Genomic DNA, 19635 nt, shown 5'->3' with positions numbered 1-19635 from the left:
TCTATTTTTATTTGTTAGTTATTCATAAATTTCACAATGTGTCATAAAAATAAAGTTTCAGTCAAGAATACACAACCTTTGTTTGTTTTGTTGCTGTTCAGTGATATATTGAACTTATTTTTTATAGGTATTCATATATATATATATATATATATATATATTTTGTGTACAGAAAGTTGTTAGTTGAGACAGGTCATTGGTACCGTCGGTTTCAAGCCCGATAATAAGGCCCGTTTAAGGTATCCTTATCAAGCTCTCTTCAGCCAATATTCGTCTCTTTTATTATATATATATATATATATATATATATATATATATATATATATATATAAACTACTCGGCGTTGCGCGGGTGTTTTGGAGTGTGTCAGTGAAAATAAAAATAAAAAGTTGTATTAGGCAGGCAGGCTCGAACCCGTGCCGCGAAGGCAGAAAAGAAAGTGGCGGTGTGTGTAAGGGTGTTGTTTGAGCAAAAAAAAAAAAAAAGTGGTAGTAGGCAGGCTCGGATCCGTACCGCAAAGGAGAAAAAGAAATTTAATAAAAAAAAAAAAAAACGTGATGCGTTCACTTTTGCGCCTATCGCCAAACTAGAAGTGACGTAGGTTTATATTAAGGCTAGACAATCGAAAAGGGGCGATGACTTTTGAAAATATCTGCGAAAACAAAAGCGATATCTCCTTATAGAAAGATGTCCAGTTTAGGGTGGAGGAATTAATGTTTTCAGACAGTTTTCCGATATTTGTCCTCCGTAGGATAGAGCTTCAAAATGATCTAGAGAAAATCCTTCCCCTACGCGCAAAGTTTCTGCTATACATACATACAGGTGAGATTTATATTATAGAACATGTTACTTCCTCCCTCTTGTCCCGGGATATGGCGTTCACTATTCTCCACCACACTGTGGTAGTTCACATAGAATCGGTGACAAATGTGTCCTTTACGAATCTGTTTATAAGGATGTTATATTTACGGATGGATGAAATGAGTAAAATATTAATAATAGAATTAATGTCTAATAATAAAAAAAAATGCTTGTTCTAAAATTTTTCGGGAATGGAAATGAATGTCAGTTTAATCTTTAAAATATTTGCACTTCAACAGATTATAATATGTATTAATGAGAGAAATTGGTATTTTTTCAAAGCATAAAAATATTCAGTTTATTTTCATTTTTCTTTACGAAATTACGGTGAACATAAAGCAACAAAATATATATTATATGCTTAATTAGACTTTTCAGCATACATAACATTACAATCGTTAATTTTGGGACCCTGCATTGGTATGTAAAATAAGTCAATTTGTATTAATTTCAAGAGTATTTCCTTAAGTGCATATCAAGACAACCTAGTGATGAACGATAATGGACCCAGTACACCTAGCGAGTGAAACGGTAGGGAATTAATAGTCAGTTCTCAGACAAAACTGTTATACGCAGGTGTCAATTACATAAGAAATGATAACCTGTTCGATAATTGGAGCAATTTGCGTCGATGAAGCGGTTACAGAAGACGTGCCCAAGAATATATGGATCAAAATGAATCTTCATAAGACTGTCCGTTCGTCAACCAAATTAATTTCATTAATCTTTTATCAGGATTAATTTTAGGTCTCTCCTCGTGAACGAATCCTATCTTCCAAAAAAAAAAAAAACCTTTCAATCTCCAACAACTCTCCTTGTGTCTGCATACATGAATTTTATGTTAAATAGAACAATAGAGCATATATCGTTTTTCTGAAGAGTACATACACGACCAAAAAAAGAGCCCGATATTGGCATTATAATTATCGATTGTTTCTGCATAACGAAACGGATCTGTAAAAATTGTATTTCATTTTGGGTCTTAGTAGATAAAGGAAAGTATTTTAGTATGATTGTAGCTAGACGAGTTCTTTGCGTCTAATACCCCCATCACCGCATTGTTTTTTTTTTTTTTTTTTTTTTTTTTACTAAAATGTGACTATGTATCAGGGTCAAAATATCCTTCTAATATTCACGGCCCCTTCTTTCTCCAATCGTCAAGTGTTCCGCATCTTGAATGAAATAATCATTATCCTTATTTAATTTACGGAGTGCTATTCGAGGATAAGGGTTACACGAGTGCCAAGCAGGCGGTGAGACAACATCCTGATGATTGATAATGGTGGTTGTGATTGGGCAAATTATGAGTATTTAATACAGCATGTCAACAAGAAGTTGTTTACAACTCCGATGTAGTCAGCTAGAAAGCAGCCTTCCGACACCGTTTTCTATCGACGGGTAATTCTAGGAGAGAAACTTTGTTCATGGAAGTTTCGTTTAGTTTTAAGCAGAGAGAAAGAAAGGGAAACCAAGACAGTGGTTATAGCTTGGCGAGAATTTTTGTACATGGAGGGACAATAGATTAAAGCTCAGTCGAGCACCTGTCATACATATAACTATGGAACAGATAAAGACTAACAACGTCATTTCTGTGAGAAAGAGGTAGTAAGGAGGAAAAAAAGGCATTACCCACTAGATTTCGATGTCAGTTTTGTATTTAGTCAAGCCAGGAAATGGTACTTTGAACAGCACCTAATTGTGGTAACAGGACGTCATCTTAAGACAAAACATCAGAACAAAACACTATTTTTTTTTAAAGCCGCCTCCTCCTCAAATGCCCAAAACAATGTGAGGGCCACAAATTGTTTCTTTATTCAACCATGACTTATTTCAAAAAGACGAATAAGAAACATGTGGTCTGCATTCTCTCAGAAATTCTTGGTTGCATCCAGTGTACACCAAGGCAAAGGTAGTTTACAAATTTTATAAAAAAAAAAAAAAAACAGACCGTGAAAAGCTTCTGGCAGACAGCTACCCCAGATTTTTCGAAACAGGGTGGGGATGTGATCTCTACTGCATATATTACAATCTGTTCGGTTCTGCCATCGACGTAAGAATGTGACACATACCTGAAAGATGTTATGACATATACTCTCCCCATCTCGCTTCCTTTCTCCCTCTCTCTTTCTTTTTAAGGCAACCCCACTTGCCACCTACAAGGCAGCTGGATTCACGAGTTTGACACATGAAAGAAAATCTTCTTATTTTCCGAAAAACTGGTTTTCTTGATCGGAGAAATGCTCTTTCTCTTTCACGTCGAAACTTATGTATTAATGAGTCACAGTTTAATACGGTAAAAAGGGAACTCGAGGATGATGGGTAATGAGTTTGCCAGGAGGACGATAAGACAACATCGTGAAGATATTTAAATGAAAAATTTATTTATTAAGAAACCGAAATGCGTTCTGGTGGATTTAATTTCGAAAGTGGATTTTAAATTACTACTTTTTATTAACATAAGAACTGGAAAAGATAATACAAGATTTGCGTTTGTAGACAAACACTTGGTAAAAAAATCAATTTATTTGCTTTAAGAAAACAAACTATTTAATGATATTTATTTCTGCATATTATTGAACCGTTTAACACCTATTTCAATAGATGTGTCCTTCAAGGACCGTTTAATAATCAATTTTCAATCGATATTAATTTCATAATTACCTAATTTTCCTTCCTTACCAAATTTGCATAATTTTCTTAAATTCTAAAAAATTCTAATAGCTTTTTGCTAACGGACGACTAACTAATGCAGTTTAGCTTTCTTTTAAAAGAGAAATAAATCTGCAGTTGTCTCACAATTTTTAATCAGTTGGAAGGAAAACATTTGAGAAAAAAATATTCATAAATATCTACTTTTCTATTATACGCCCCCCCGAGTATTTTTTACGCTTGCAAAAATATATGTGGACATTACACTAGTGTTTTATAGTAATGTGCAAATAAAAAAAATAAAAAAATAAAACGAATTTCTAATTAAGTATTAAGAAGTTTTAAATGAATTAAAATCGATAAATGTACCGAATCAGATAAGCTCTCAAACTTTGTCAGATAATGGCAGTTTAGAGTACCTATTTACAATGCCTCCCCACGGGACAGAGTTAGACATCAGGGTTGTTTTTTTAACATGGAAACTAGGAACAAAGTTTAAAAATTGTTTCCATCGTGAAGGATTTCCCCTTCACTGAAAGAGAACAAGAAATTGAAGTCCAGCACCTGAAGAGCAGCTGGTATTTACTTGCTTCCCCACGAAAGCAAATTAGACACAAGGTCATTTTTTTTATGTGGGGGAACATCATCCCCCCCCCCCGAAGAAAGAGGACTCTCTGACAGTGTCCAAATAAATAGTAATTGTGTCGGTATCAAGAGTTTCCCTGACACTGGCAAGGCCTAATTAACTGAAATAGTAATTGTCTCGCTATGAAGGGTTTCTCCTATATGCTCCAAGGACCAATTACTTAAGTGAAGCACCAGAGAAGATACTACACTTTGATCTTGGCCCGAAAGCAAGAACATGCGGTTTAGAGTCGTCATGTGAAACTAAGTGACAAGCACGTGTTTCCAACTTGCCCAGATAGAGAAAAATAGATGGTGGGGGTGGCGTTCATTTTTTAGTCAGGCCACAAGGCTAAGCACTATGTGTCTTGGAAAATTACCTGTGGTGGTACATCTGCGACTAGAAGGAGTGCAAAGGCAGGGCAATACGCAGAGTCCACCTACGTCTTATTTCATTTCGAATGATAATATGTAGACTAAAAATAAAGATATTTTAAACTGAATTTGTGTTTAAAAAACTTAACAGTGAAAACGATGTAAATTTTCATTCGCACAATAGATGGTACGTGTTGCTTCTAGTCAAAATGCCATGAAATGAAGTTCGTATTGATTTGCTTCCCAACGAGAGCCAAACGTGACACGAGGTCGTTTTTAATGTGGGAGGAAACCAGCTCCCCAGACACAGGCACTCTGGAAGGAATCCAAAATAAAAATTACCTTAGTCTAGAAGGTTTCCTCTTTCGTTAATTAAGAGCTAATTTAACTTACAGCAGCATCCGAAAAGATCCTACACATTGTTCCAAGCCAAAATGCCACAAAATGAAGTTACTATCTGATTGCCAGCACCACGAGGGCAAATTTAGATACAAAGTCTGTTTTTAATGTGGGAACAATGCAGCTCCCCAAAAAGAGGCATTCTGGATAGGAACAAAAATAATAAAAAAATTGTCCCAGTCATTAAAGATTTCGACACAGAAAAGATGACGTGTAGTATAAGAACAGATACTACACGTTCTTCCTTACCAAAAATGCCACGAAATCAAGTTATTTCAGACTATTTGTGACTGACACTTATATCGGCTGGTAGATATACTTTCAAATAACTTCTAGGGCCTCCAGTAGAAATGTAAAATGCCTGAACTGTTGATGATACAGTTCAAAGACGAAATTAAACTGTACATAAAAAATTAGTGCCAGAAAATCAATTCTTCTCGTTCTCTAATGACCAAACAAGTGCAGAGAATTGCACAAGGTCTTCGCGGACAAATAATTAGCAGTTTATTCTAAAACCCGAGCCAAACGTGTTTCTCTATTTGCTCCTGCAAAACCTGACGAAAGTAACAATCACTTAGTGACCCGGGCATTATATTTAGCAAGATAAGGTTACCCTAAGTGTTTACTGCTTGCCATATCGAGTTACTCCACATATGACTGGCATCAGAGATGGCATTAAAATGGTGACCAATTATGCCAATCTGCGCTGATGGTGAGGCGACTAAGTAGTCGCCATCGGTTAACCCGGTGGCCAATACGATACATTGACTGGTTTTCTCTCGTGTTGAAAGACAATGGATAACATATGAAAGCATGTTTATAAAATGAAGAGTTTATAATGAAGCAAGCGTTAAGCAATCTATAACAGCACTTTTCCTGATCAGACATTCTTTAAATCTAGGATACTTATTCAGTTTACGACGCAATCCTCCGCAACTTTACATTGACATCTTCCAGCAGGTTACGCGAGCATTCACAAGATGTCGAAGCGATCATCCAATCAGCTGTTATAAAAAATGTTTCCATCAAATTCTTTTAATGAAGAAAATTTTTCTTTTTTAATCAACAATGACTTTCAACAATTTATGTAAAATGTGAATGTTTCAGTTTGAAGAAATATGGTATAATAAAAGTATGGGGTGTTCGTTCGCACCTGACCTCCATAGAATAGAAATATGTCACAAAGTTTAACAAGGTTTTTTAATATATATCCACAGAATATTGTGATAAGTGTTTCAGTGTGAACAGGTATGGTATAATAAATTATGGGGTTTATCTATTTTATTTTTACTTTCATCATATTTTGCTTTGGTTTTGATACCCCCAAATTCGAAGCTATCTCTTTACAACCCTTCCTTTTCATAACCTATCATACTTTCATAAATCAGAGTCCATTTTCTGTAGGCTGTTTTTGAACCCAGTCAACGACGGGTACTTTTGCTAGTAAATAAATAAATAAATATAAAATCAACAGTAGGTTTTCTACAGTTAAATGTAAACTACAATTTATTGTCAACTAAGTCATTGTCGGGAGGCATGTGAAGCTTACTCCCCGTGTACAGCGATCGATCTTCAACTAGAACAATAAATCGATCGATTTGATTGAAAAATGGGCGATTACACTGATTTCGATGTCAATAAACATACGAGAGAGTGAAAGATTCATTGATCATCATTTAATCCCGGGCAACGATATATATATATATATATATATATATATATATATATATATATATATATATATACATATATATATATATACATATATATATATATATATATAGTGGCATAATCGCGTTGACACTGTTTCTTTTTAAGATCACCGATTAAATAATGTGGAACCTAGCTAATAGGAGATAAGTGATCATTCGAAAATGCTAGGCAATGTAAGTCATCTCCCGGTGACCAGCATATGTACATGCTGTTTGGAACCGCCAGTTAATTTGATATTCCTTTGGAGAAAGCCGGCATAGTCCAATCAAGGCTAAAACAAAACCAGGTATTATTCCTTATATTATTAGGATAGCGTGTGTTATTTATTTTGTGTGTCACGTTTACATCCAAGTGACTGTCGTATAATTGTTATGAACTCCAATTTCTTGTAATAAATTATTTTACCAAGAATTGTTCATAATTTTCAGTTTCGATTATAGCTGAAGGAACTCAAGTTTATATATACATATATATAATATATATATATATATATATATATATATATATATATATATATATATATATATATATATATAACTATTTCATTTATTCACATAAATTTACTATACGAAAGTATAGATTTATGCGTAAACTTTAAGTATTTACTTCAAAAGTGCTCAATACGTAGGTAGAGCTAGTTAGTAATTTATAAAATATATATGGCGATTAAGCTACACTGAATATTCTGCGTTTCATCCAACTATAGGATTCGTCAGGCTTATGCGCGAATTCTGTCGTTGCTTCTTGTTTTTATACATGTTGAGGATTTCTAGTTGGCCAATCAGCTTTCTAGTATCCACCGCGCCCCTTCCTACCAGCCAATGGGCATGTATTTTATCAAACAGAGGATCTGTTTTAGAGCTAGGTTAGTGGTTTTAGGTGGCCGTTCTGCTTCTTTTTTTTATATATATACATATAAATATACCTATGTGTACACAGTAATGCACATATATATACATATATATATATATATATATATATACATATGCGTGTGATCGTTTATGTATATTCATGTTTACTTAATTTATTTATTTGTTTGTTTTCTATTGTTATTGTTAGTTTTAAAGCTATATATATATGAATATATATATATATTCATAAGTTTTGGCTTCTGTTTCGATTCAAGCTAATGCACCCAAGTCATATGGATATATTGTTCTATTTTTGAATTCGCAACTTCATAATATATAAAAATCGAAAGAACATTAACTCTGTAATAATAGATACGAAATCTGCTAGAATCAACATATCATATTTAAGCGTACTTTACGATCGGGTTACGCTAGCTAAGAAAAATACTTTTGCAGTTTTAACAAAAGAGCTACAATAATATCAGAGCGTCTCCATTTACGCTGAACATCTACAGAATGCAAACATCAATATATTATACATGAATGAGTCCCTCGTGGAATTTCCCCAGTTTCCGCTAATTATTATTATTATTGTTACTATTATTCCGTTTCATATATATATATATATATATATATATATATATATGCATATGGTATTTACATTGCATTCAATCTGTTACTTGCGAATATCTTTTTTAATATTGCACACACATTATATATATATATATATATATATATATATATATATGTATACGTGTGTGTGTGCAAAAATATGTCAAAATTTTTATACAAATACATGTTTACTGTTATCGCTTCTTTTGTATTGTCATAATGTCATGCTTACAAAAAAACTGGATGAAAATATAAATGTCACCATGGAAAATGTATAAAAGAGTTTTTATTCATTCCTCAAAATGTCAACCACAAATAAAATTCCTTCCAATATTTATGAACTCCTTCCCCCTCCTCCTCCTCTCGCCAAGGGTTCACAATCTTGAATGAAATAAAGTCATTATGCTTATTCAATTTAGGGAGTGCTATTCAATGTCCTTTGTAATAATACAACAATTAGCATTGTACAGAGAAAGTCCCCTGCAAGTTACATTCAAGGCAACTTATATATATATATATATAGAGAGAGAGGGACGTATGTTTTGCCGTCTTACTACTCATTAGCATGGTTAAATACTAATTTTCACACAGAAAAAAATGGCTAATCATCCCTTACTCCATAGTTATTTTCATAGCAATTGCTCCATTTAGCTCCTTTCTTTGAACCTCTTAATACGACATTCACTGCAAGCCCTCGTCTTATTATAACAACTGCAGAGAACTTTCTTCTTCCGTATGTCAAACATTACGCATATTAAACTAAATGTAATGTTGTTAATAATCGTGATGTCACTTAAAATATAACTTTGAAAAGAATGATCGTTGTGCTCACATTTGCCGTTCACCCTGAATCTGTCCGAATGCCAAGAACATGGCATGTATGACATCTGAGTCAGATTTCTTCAGATGATACTATTCTTAGATATCTAGAAGCAAGCATAACTTTCTAATAGACAATGCAGCAAATCTGATTTGAGATGCGAAAATGTCCGCAACGCTGATTAAGTTCTGGCCTTTCATCAAAACTGGCTAAAAGATCGCCGTAGTTTGTGCTTCCTTTATCCAGTTATTTTATGCACCAACATACTTATGTAATTTTTAAAAATGAAAATCGCTCCAGACAAGGCATGAAGCCACCTGAATCAAAGGACTAGCAAGAATGAAAGTTGATTAGTAAAAACATAAGAGGTGTCTATTGATCTTAGTCTTGAAAAGTTCAAGGTTATAGGTATGGGGAAAACAGCCAGTATGAAGAATGTTCCAAAGGCCTACAGTTTTTGAGAAGGAGGTTCTAAATTAGGGAACGATATTACAATGAAATATCAAAACAACGAGTTGAGGAAGATAAATAGACCAATAAATGAAACGAACTGAAAAAAAAAAACAATCAAGGAATAGTTCAAATAACTCCAAAGAACACGTGCCATTATAGTATTTGTAGAGAAGACTGAGACTAGCAGCATTACATCTTTGGGAGAGAGGTTGCAGAGAAGTAGAAAGCGTGCGGGATACCAATGAAATTACAAATACGTTTTCGCACCTTGTCATGAACCCTCAAATGGGACAGACATTCATCAGCCTGCTATGACATCAGTATTTCATACGTGGTTTTATATTAGATTTGTAGAGCTACAGATTATCCTCACGTGTGAGAAAGTTACACAGAGAAGTTGATCTAATGTATGAAATCCAAGAAAAATTGGATGAGAAAGAAAAACCAAGAATTACAGAGTCATCCATAAAACCCTCAGGAAGAAAAGGGACACATCTATTATTAAAAGACATTTATTCACAGGATTAAACGAAACAAGCAATTTCCTATATATATTATTTTAATTAGAATTCATTATTGAGATGTGTATTATTTATATTAATTTATTTATTGCGGACTATTATTCTCATCTTTATTAGTTGTTGTTTCACGACGTTTCGGCCAACTATTCCTCTGGCCTTCGTCAGGCGGTAACCGCGACGGATAGGAACTTCAAATCTAACTGCATACACTGCCATCCGTAGTTGGTGTCGTCTCACCACGTTTTGGCCAAGTAAGCCTCTGGTCGGCTTTGGGTAGGATTGAAACCGCTATCTTCAGACAATGCTCATCTGGAAGCGTAGAGATTCAACATCTCTATCAACTGCGCCACGGACCCCGAAGAGCAATCAAGGTTGGATTTTTTGATCTTATAAATCCACGTTTCTTATTTATTATCTGATCTTCCATGGTCGGGTCCGTACCGAATGGTATATTACTACCTGACGAAGGCCAGAGGAATAGTTGGCCGAAACGTCGTGAAACAACAACTAATAAAGATGAGAATAATAGTCCGCAATAAATAAATATAAGCAATTTCCTATCTAAATCCACAACTGTACCAAGGTTACCTTCTGCATCAGCTGCATATGAAAACTGGATTATTGACAATGTGAATATTTTAGTCTAGTTCGTGTGGAGAACTATTATGGTTTTATCTCTCTATATATAAAGAGCAGAGATAATTTCTGTTTGTTTTCTTGCAATTCATGTTTTCTTTTTAATGGGCTAATGTTCAAACGTTCTGCTAGAATGTAACAAGAAATTTGCCATAGTCACGAATGTTTTCGATTTCCATGTGTAGTCTTCAGGCGAGTGATGAATTAAAAATGGCATTGGTGAATTTGTTGAAAAGTCCATTAAAATTGTTTAAAATCATTTTCATGTCGAAATCGTTTGTGACTATGGCCAATGACTTTTTACACTTGCACAGAACGTTCGAACATTATCCCGCCAAAAATAAAAAAATGGGTTGCAAGAAAAACAAACATAAATTATCCTTGCTCTTCAATGAAACATGCATTAGAGAAAAAAAAAAGCTGGCCAAATATACTAATTTATATAAAGTTTATATAGGTTTATATATTTGTATGCGTTTATATATTTATATAGGTTTATATATTTGTATGCGCCTAACCTAATAAACAGGTCATTATGAATTTTGGAACGCATCTGTTAGGTGTAAGGGCGGGTAAGTATGCCATATTTAGTTTGATTTCGTTTTATGCAAAGAAAGTAAAAAAAAAAAAAAGGGATTGGAGCCTTTCATGAAAATTCAGATAAGCCACTTCACATGAGAAGCTAAAACAAACAAAAATTACCGCTACAAGGTCAAGAATTGGCCAACAATATGTGTTAGATGTATAGATTCCGACCGAGAAAACAGCAATTCTTTCCCCTTTGTCAGAAACATCGCTTATGAAATGTGAGGACGAAGGGACAAAATAACGAAAGTGAGAGTTACGTGACTGCGGAAAGTAAACGCACATAATAATAGTGATGTGTTAGAAGCCAATTTAATTGTTATGTTTTGAACATATCAAATGATTTCTTATGTCTGCTCATTAAAATGCTCAGTTTCATCAATGATAATCGGAAGTCTTTAGGTCCCGTATGTAAGAGCTTATTTTACCATCATTTAAGGTTAAAAACAAGACCTTCTCATCTTAAAGGTAGAAGAAAGCTATTAAAATAATATTTGGCAAAGTATTTAGTATAGTTACCAGAAGATAAATCGAAAACAAGCGAAATATACAAGAAATAACTTTTATTAAACGATAGACAAATTTATTTTCCGTCGATCTGCATAGTTTTAAACTTATGAAACTGTTTTTAAATTTTATATCAAAATCTGTTTCGTAACTTTCACTTAACCTACTTCGTCAATCAAATATGGCCATCGCTATTTTCAGGCTTAGAATATAAGTGCTTGTCCAGAATCCACCTGATATGAAAAAACAAAAATATAAATCTGCATGATATTCGTAATCGCGAAGGTAAGAAAACACCGTACACCAAGAATCATGTAAATTACTCAAGTAGTTTTATTTTTATAATGAAAATTATTTTTAAATTTGAATTTTTCCAATGACCCCGACCCCATCTTAAAAACGATTTTCTAAAATTATGATTTAAAGCCATTTCCCTCTTTCCTTCAGGTAGTTTCCAAGATAGCGTCGCGAGATCATCGCTCGTGGTTTAATCCTAAAATTAGATCTTATTTAAAAAGAAAACTACTTACTTAACATTTTTCCCGTCCGTTATAATAACTTATATCGTCACACTTTTCTCTTTAATTTCTATTATATCAGAAGAGCGGATTCTGGGAAAACTCTAAAATATGTTTATTAAAAAAAAAAGGCTTAAGGTACCACTAACTCTACTCTTGGAGATGTTTCCTAGTTAGATTAGGTAAAACTTATTTTCTTTTATTGTTTTCAGTCTGAAATAAGCGATCACCTAAAAAAAAAAAAAAAAAAAAATTGATTGCTATTTTCTTGGGCAAACCTCAGTTAAGTGAAATTCACGAAACAAATTATGACGTAACAAAACTCAGTTTCAAAAGTTTAAAACTATGCAGGTCGATAGAAAATTAAATTTGCTATCGGTTAGTAAAAGTTATTTGTTATATAGTGTGCCCCAAAATGATTCAACACATTAGTAGTTTTTAAAAAAACATTAATAACAATTAGATAAAGAAAATATTTTTTTAATATACGTAGTATGCCACTTTATTTTAACTTGGTCAAAATTTATCTATATCTGTATTTATGCATTTTTTTAAGGAAATGTTCCCGAATCATTTGATTTCATTGCGTGGTGATATTGGTTGGCCCGCAAGATCACCTGATCTAAAGCCCTGTGATTTTTTTCCTCTTGTGATATTTGAAGTCACAAGTATTCACCACCACCCTCGATATCTTGAAGAATTAAAACGATCTATTCGTTCTGAAATTGCTGCTATTCCACCCGAAATGATCCATCGAGTTATTGAAAACTTTCGTGAACGTCTAAAATCGTGTGTTGGCAATGATGGGAAACATTTCACTAATTTAGTATTTAAGACTGTGAAATAAAGTGGTATTCTACGTACATTTTTCTTCTTTTCTTTACGTAATTGTTATTTTCTTTTACCTACAAATGTATCATATCATTTTGGGGCACTGTATAATTTTGCTTACGTTTGTTTTCTCAGGTGTTAACTATACCACATCATTGTCACTGTTTCTTTACGATAATCGTGAACTTTAAATAAATAATCCAAAGTAAACTAAAAACAAAAAATACTTCGAAGACAAAAACGCTAACAAAGTTTTTTTTATAGAAACCTGGTGTGTAATCCGAAATCCTCCCCCATTTTCATGTTTTCATGTTCCTTTGGGTTATTCAGCCTCGACTTTTCTTCCCCCCCCCCCAAAAAAAAGAACTTTCCTTTGTTTTGTACAATATCCTTTAAGCGATTTCTTTTTTCGACTACGGAACTGAGACAAGGAAACTCCGCGAGAAAAAAAAAAAAAAAAAAAAAAAAAAAAGAAACTTCATAAAGAATTCCCCGGCCAGTAATTAGTTGGGTTGTGACGGGTGTCAGGATCCAAGTTGAAATTATTTACCATCCTTGCTCAATATTTTAATGAATGAATAAATTAAATAATACTGCATCCTTCTCCCAGTCGTGTGCGGAAAATTGAAACCATAGCGGAAGTCTGAATGCATATTAAAAAGAAAAAACATTCTACAAACCAGGTGGTGTGTTTAAAATGGTGATTTCTTCTTATCGGCTGACGACAACGAAGATTGATTCCTTAATTGGTGATTCTCAGTTTTCATTAAAGATGACTTTTTTTCTTTTTTTTTTTTTTTTGTAAAATTATTTAAAATAAAATAAGTGTAGTAGGGTGAGGATGGACTGGTTTTTCTGGGGTTTTTTTTGTTTTTTTGTTTTGCTTGATTTTTTTTTTTTTTACTCCATTTTCTTTTATTTCTGACGCTGCGATTTATTGGGTTTGCTATACAAGTTGTAATCATCGCGAGTTGCTCTTAATTAACTAAACGGAAACTGAACTCTGGTGAATAAAAAAAAAATGGAAGAAGATCAAATAATGAAATGTTACACTTGAGAATTTAGTGAGACAGTGCTAAAATAGATGAACGACTCTGGTGTTTTTTTTAGGGTAGTTGGTGAGTAAATATCACCACCACCACCCCCTTAAGAAGAGGAGGAGGAGGAGGAGGCGGTCTTCATTGGTCATCATGAAATAAAATAAAACATTACAAAATCTTGCAGTATAGTTAACAATAGAGGAATCAAAGCTAACAAAAATATACAAATAATTTTTACCAAACGCATTAATATGTAGGAAATAGTACGAGTTAAAAAATAAAAATCTAAACGATAATCTAATGAAAACACACTGTGCTTAAAACAATCAAATATTTAATTTGACAGACTGCTATTTAAAACTCATCTCCAAATCGCAACGCTTTACTGTCAAAGCTCAACTCTAGAACACAACCGATTGCTGACAACATTGGTTACTGTGACATTCAAATACACAATTAACCCAGTCTCTGAATAAGCAGGCCTTTTATAGCCAACCGGAAGCATCTCATTGGCACGCGAGGGGACGATATCGTAAGCATATAAAGAGAAAAGCGGCTATTTTTTGCTTTTTCACTCCATTCTTTTTGTCTACACAGACCTCTACAAACTGCACACACTCTAGTTTGTACTAATGTGTAAGTGCTTAATTACGAGAAAGCAACTTCTTTCGCATTTGGTAGCATTTTAGATCACATGACGAAATTCAACCGAGGACTTCAGTGCAAGGGAATGAAAGTCTTTGCCAGCTTCTTTGTAAGATAACATATTTGAGAGAAGCAGTTTAGCCGGATTGAATATAATAATTTGTAAACGAGGACGAAATGTATGCATACTTTTGAGAAACACGCTTCATTAGTTTGCTCTGAGTGGTGAATGTTAAGGATCTGCAGAAGAAGTATTAGATTATTTTCCTATAATGACTAAAGTTTCACAGGAACAATCCACACACACACACATATATATAAATATAATCATAATTAAAATTTAATTAAATTGAAATATCGCCTTGTTATTCACTTTTCCTTGTTACAACCTACTATATTTTTGCATTATTATAGCCATTAGTCAATTATTTGTATACGGTTAACGCTTTTCCACCAGTAACGTCAGAAGAAATTGAATATCTTCACTGGTAACATGTTAGAACTCGACAATGAAAAAATAGAAGAAATATTTGCATACCACTGAAGTAGGTGTGTTAGGCAAAAATTTTTTAATTTGGATTGTGTTATCTGTTTTTAACTGATTTTCATATACTTAATTTACCGATGGTTCTGTGTTTTTGACGGAGTTATATTCCATTCAATAGATTACTACAGATTCCATTGTATAGCGACATAGCGAATCATAGGCGTGTCCATAGTATTTGCTATTTAGTAAGTCTTTCGATGTATTTTATAAGTTTAAACTATTTAAAGTGAAAGATTTAGCTAAGTCGAGCTAAAGAATTCCTTAATATTATTTAAACCATTCAGACTATTGTTCTAAATTTCTGAATGTTATTCTCACAACGATCCGGGCGATGTACCCTACCACCTTCTTAGGATGCGACTTGTCTACTTCCGGAATCCACGGGGGCATAGATTGTTTTCTGGTCTGTCAGATCTTTACTTTTAATTAGTTTGAACTCAGGTCTGTCAAATCTTTAGTTTAAACTATTTTAAATACTTTTGGCTACCTATTGCCAGACCATATTTTGTGTTGACGAAGCCGTTTTTTTTTTTTTTTTTTTTTTTTTTTTTAAAATTCTAGAAGGGATGCTTGTTCATTCAACTGCAAATTTGGTGACCTTTTTTCTTTCTTATCAAACAAGGTCAGTCGGGGGGGGGGGAATTAAAACGCAGCAATCTTGCTGCAAAATGGCTTTCTCTCACAAGTATAATTCACCATAACTCTACACTCCTGATTTCCAACGGACATTTTTTTTTTATCTTCAAAATATCTACAAAAACGACAATAATTACGACAACGTTATTCAACTCACACTACGCCATGTTTTTTAGCTGACATTTTTTTAAGTTTATCAGGATTTATGAATAATAATGATTACAACTGGTCTGCATTGTTTTCAAGGACCGACATAGAATCCTTGATTTTAAGATAGGTATTTGAGTACGTCTACATAATAAGCTTCATATCGGCACGAATATCTCCGATTGCGATTTACAGAACACACCGGAAATGGACGAGCCGTCGCCGAACTGCGAATTAGTGCCGACATTAAATGAAACTAGGTACTTCGGCAGAACAGGTTTCATATCGACACGAATGTTTTCGATTGCGATTTACGGAACAGGCCGGAAATGGTGGAGACGTCGAAAACAGTCAATTAGTGCAGACATTACATGAAACAAGTTTTTCATTTTCTTATTGATCTAAGGTTAGAGTCAATTACATCGCTCCATCCGTCTTAAGAAAGAGTTCTGATGATTGAATCAACTTTCCCTTTTTGATGAAAAGGACTAAAATTTTCTTAACACCAACCCTAACATTACTCTTATAATGCTTTGTGTTTTCTGTCTTTTTATTTGTGTGTGTGTAGTGGCTTTCATATCGTATTCCGGCCTGTTTTGTACCTCAAAAAAAGGGGGGTCTTCATATGTGATCTGCTATGTAGAAGCACCGTTTCTTTTTATTTCAACGGAATTCAAGAATTATTCTTATTTAACATAATCAGATCAACTTTTGGAAATATAAGCAGACACAGGAATTTCCCACATTTCCGGCTGTACGGCTTATTATTTTATAAACATCGCTCTAGACAAGACATGACGCCACTTGATGTAAGGAGCTAAAAACAAATACTACTTCAAGGTTAAAAGCTAGTCAATGACAAGTATTAGATGAATAGATTCCCGATCAAGAAAACAGCAATCTTCTACCTTTGTCGGAAACAGCGGTCAGAGATGATGCATACTGTTGTGGAATATGGATACCTTCAATAATTTATTTGTACGTGAATGCAAAACATTTTGAACTGTTTTATTTAAAAAAAGGTTTCGTTGCTTTATGGCATATCAAGCCTTTTAAGATTATGCAATGCTGATTTCAGTTAATTTGGTAAAGAATTATATTTCAATTAAGTTTTTAGTATTATATTTTTTATTAAGAGACACCACTTACCAAGACTCATAAGCCACTCAAGGATAAGGGCTAATGAGTGTGTAAGGTGGATAGTTAGACAACAACAATAGCTGAATATGAGCAAAATTTAATTAAGAGGACGGTTCAACAACAAGCTGTATACATTGGACTTGAAAAAGACTATGTTGTAGCCATATATGAAGCAGCCCAGCGGTTTTGTGTTTCTACAAACGGGTAGTTCTAAAACAGAATTGTAGCAGTCACAAATGATCTATTTTCTCTCGTGAATCAACACACCCCTCCAGTGAATGATTCGGTCACACACTGGTCAATCAGCTGGTGGGGCGCATTAATTCATCTGTCCCCTAAGGAACATTTTCAGCCACTTTTGGGAACTACGGTCAGTGAGCAGAGGGAACTCAAGCGGCGAACAAAACAGACGTGTGTGTGTGTGGTCTCTCTCTCTCTCTCTACCTACCTATCTATCTCTCTGTATGTCTACTGGACACACCAGCTTCTCCAATCTCGCCTTGGAAACTGACAACCCACTGGGCTCTTCGTCGAATCAGCTCTCGCCGAATAAACTGCTTAATTCTAACTGGCAGATCAACATTTTCTTTTTCAACTGATAAAACCTTTTCGTTGTTTTGTTTTAAAGAGATTTTTATTATTTGTTCTTTGGTGTTCATAATTTTTTTAAGGGGAGGAAAACATAAATCTCTTTTCCTAAAAAATGCTTGTGGAAACTTTGCTCAGTTTTGGGTACGCACGGAGGTGAAAGATACAAAGAGGGTTACGGGAGAATGACGGTAGAAGGGGGAGAGGAAAAGAGAGAAAGATAAAAAGGCGGCTAGAGAGAGACTAATAGATAGAAAATACAAATATTACACATAATTTCAATTCTATTTTATTTCAATTCTATTTATTTTTATAGGACCCCGAGCAGCACCGGGTATCTCTGCTAGTTTTTTTTTTTTTGTTTTTGTATAATGCAAACCATTGTTATTCGTCTCGATGATATTTATATTTATTTTTTCTATATTTAACCATTATTTTTGGTGTTTTTTTAAAAATACATTCATCAAATATAACTCATTAAATAAACGCATGTATACATAAGACTATATATACACTTTCTTGCTAAAAATAAAAAGCAAGACCAAACAAAACAAAGCGCTATTGTATTTACACATACACTAAAAAAAGGACTAAAATTTTCTTAACACCAACCCTAACCTTACTCTTATAATGCTTTGTGTTTTCTGTCTTTTTATTTGTGTGTGTATAGTGGCTTTCATATCGTATTCCGGACTGTTTTGTACCTCAAAAAAAGGGGGGGGTCGAAATAAAGCTTTATACTCAGTTTCACCTAACACAAAACAACTCTTTTCACCAGGAACGTTCTTTCGACACTTTGAACTCTCATTCTTCACTAACTTTACCTTTCGCTGTCGTAACAATTGTTTAATAAAGCTTAATTTGTATGGATAGACTTTGTCATTTTTTTTTTCATATTGCAATTCCCTCGACAACCTACGAACGAACTTAATGGATTTGTACCCTCTCTCCTCAACGTAAATACCCAGACTCACCCGACTAGCAACCTTTTTTTTTTTTTTTTTCAAGAATTAAGACCATTCTCATTACTTAGTTCTCCTTGATGTCTACATTTTGGTCAGTTTTTTTCTGGCAAATAAATGTACCGGAATTTTCCTTACAATTTCTGTTTAAAGAATGGAAGTCCAAGTAGTTGTTCGTGTCTTCCGAAATCAGGTGCGCCGGCGTTATGCAAATCGCGTTACCATCGCCGCAGCCAACACTGGCCGCACGACTGTTCTCAGCATCTCCTAAAACTTATAGCTGTTAAAATTCCTGTTAATTCTGGCTGCCTGCCCAGAAGCGCTGCTCTCTTTCTGACAGCCAAATTTTACACCATAAGAGGAAGGCTAGGAATGGGTTGAGGGTGGTCTGGTCAAAGGACGGCTAATTGACTATGCATGAAAGGTTCCGCAAAAACAGCCAGAGAGTTGTGACACCAGGCTTGACCTGATTATCTTTGCAAACGAACTCCTCTACCCTATCCCATCCTCACTATATATGGTAAAGAATCAAAGCTACTTCAAACACCTTCTCCACCACTACCACCACTAACAACAACAAAAACTGCTTTGTCTGGATTACATTCGTTTCTCTTCGCTCGTCTTCATCCCGTCGTCATCCTCTTCCTGCTTAAGTCTACTGGCTTTTGTAGGTGGGTGGGGGTGTCAACTTGAACATCATTTCTAAATATCGAATCCTGTTATTGTACACAGACTATAATTAGTCCATCTTGTAGCAAAAGAGATCGACACCCATTGACTTTGTAACCAACTCAAGCAAGATGATCGCATAATGAGACGGATTATGTTTGCCAAGACTCTGTTTATTTCGATGTTAATTTCTTTATTGGAAGGTCTCAGGTTTACAAAAGTCCGAGAACCCCTTGTCGGCTCATCTTCTCTTGTCACAAACGGACGTATGTGAACGGGAGAATGATGTGTTGAGGGTTATTCGAG

The 19635-nt window shown here is 34.2% G+C and overlaps 1 protein-coding gene across 21 annotated transcripts in view; it reads right to left on the bottom strand.

The window, feature by feature from the left end:
- The window catches only part of LOC145279820 (otoferlin-like), a 1618966-nt gene that overhangs the window by 307509 nt on the left and 1291822 nt on the right, over positions 1–19635 (bottom strand). The window lies entirely within an intron of this gene.

This window comes from Euprymna scolopes, chromosome 7 (assembly GCF_053919585.1).
Source record: "Euprymna scolopes isolate OS-2025 chromosome 7, ASM5391958v1, whole genome shotgun sequence".
NCBI classification, from domain to species: Eukaryota; Metazoa; Mollusca; class Cephalopoda; order Sepiida; family Sepiolidae; genus Euprymna; species Euprymna scolopes.
The sequence above is the reverse complement of the archived record's forward strand: the minus strand, read 5'-3'. Positions and strand labels throughout refer to the sequence as shown.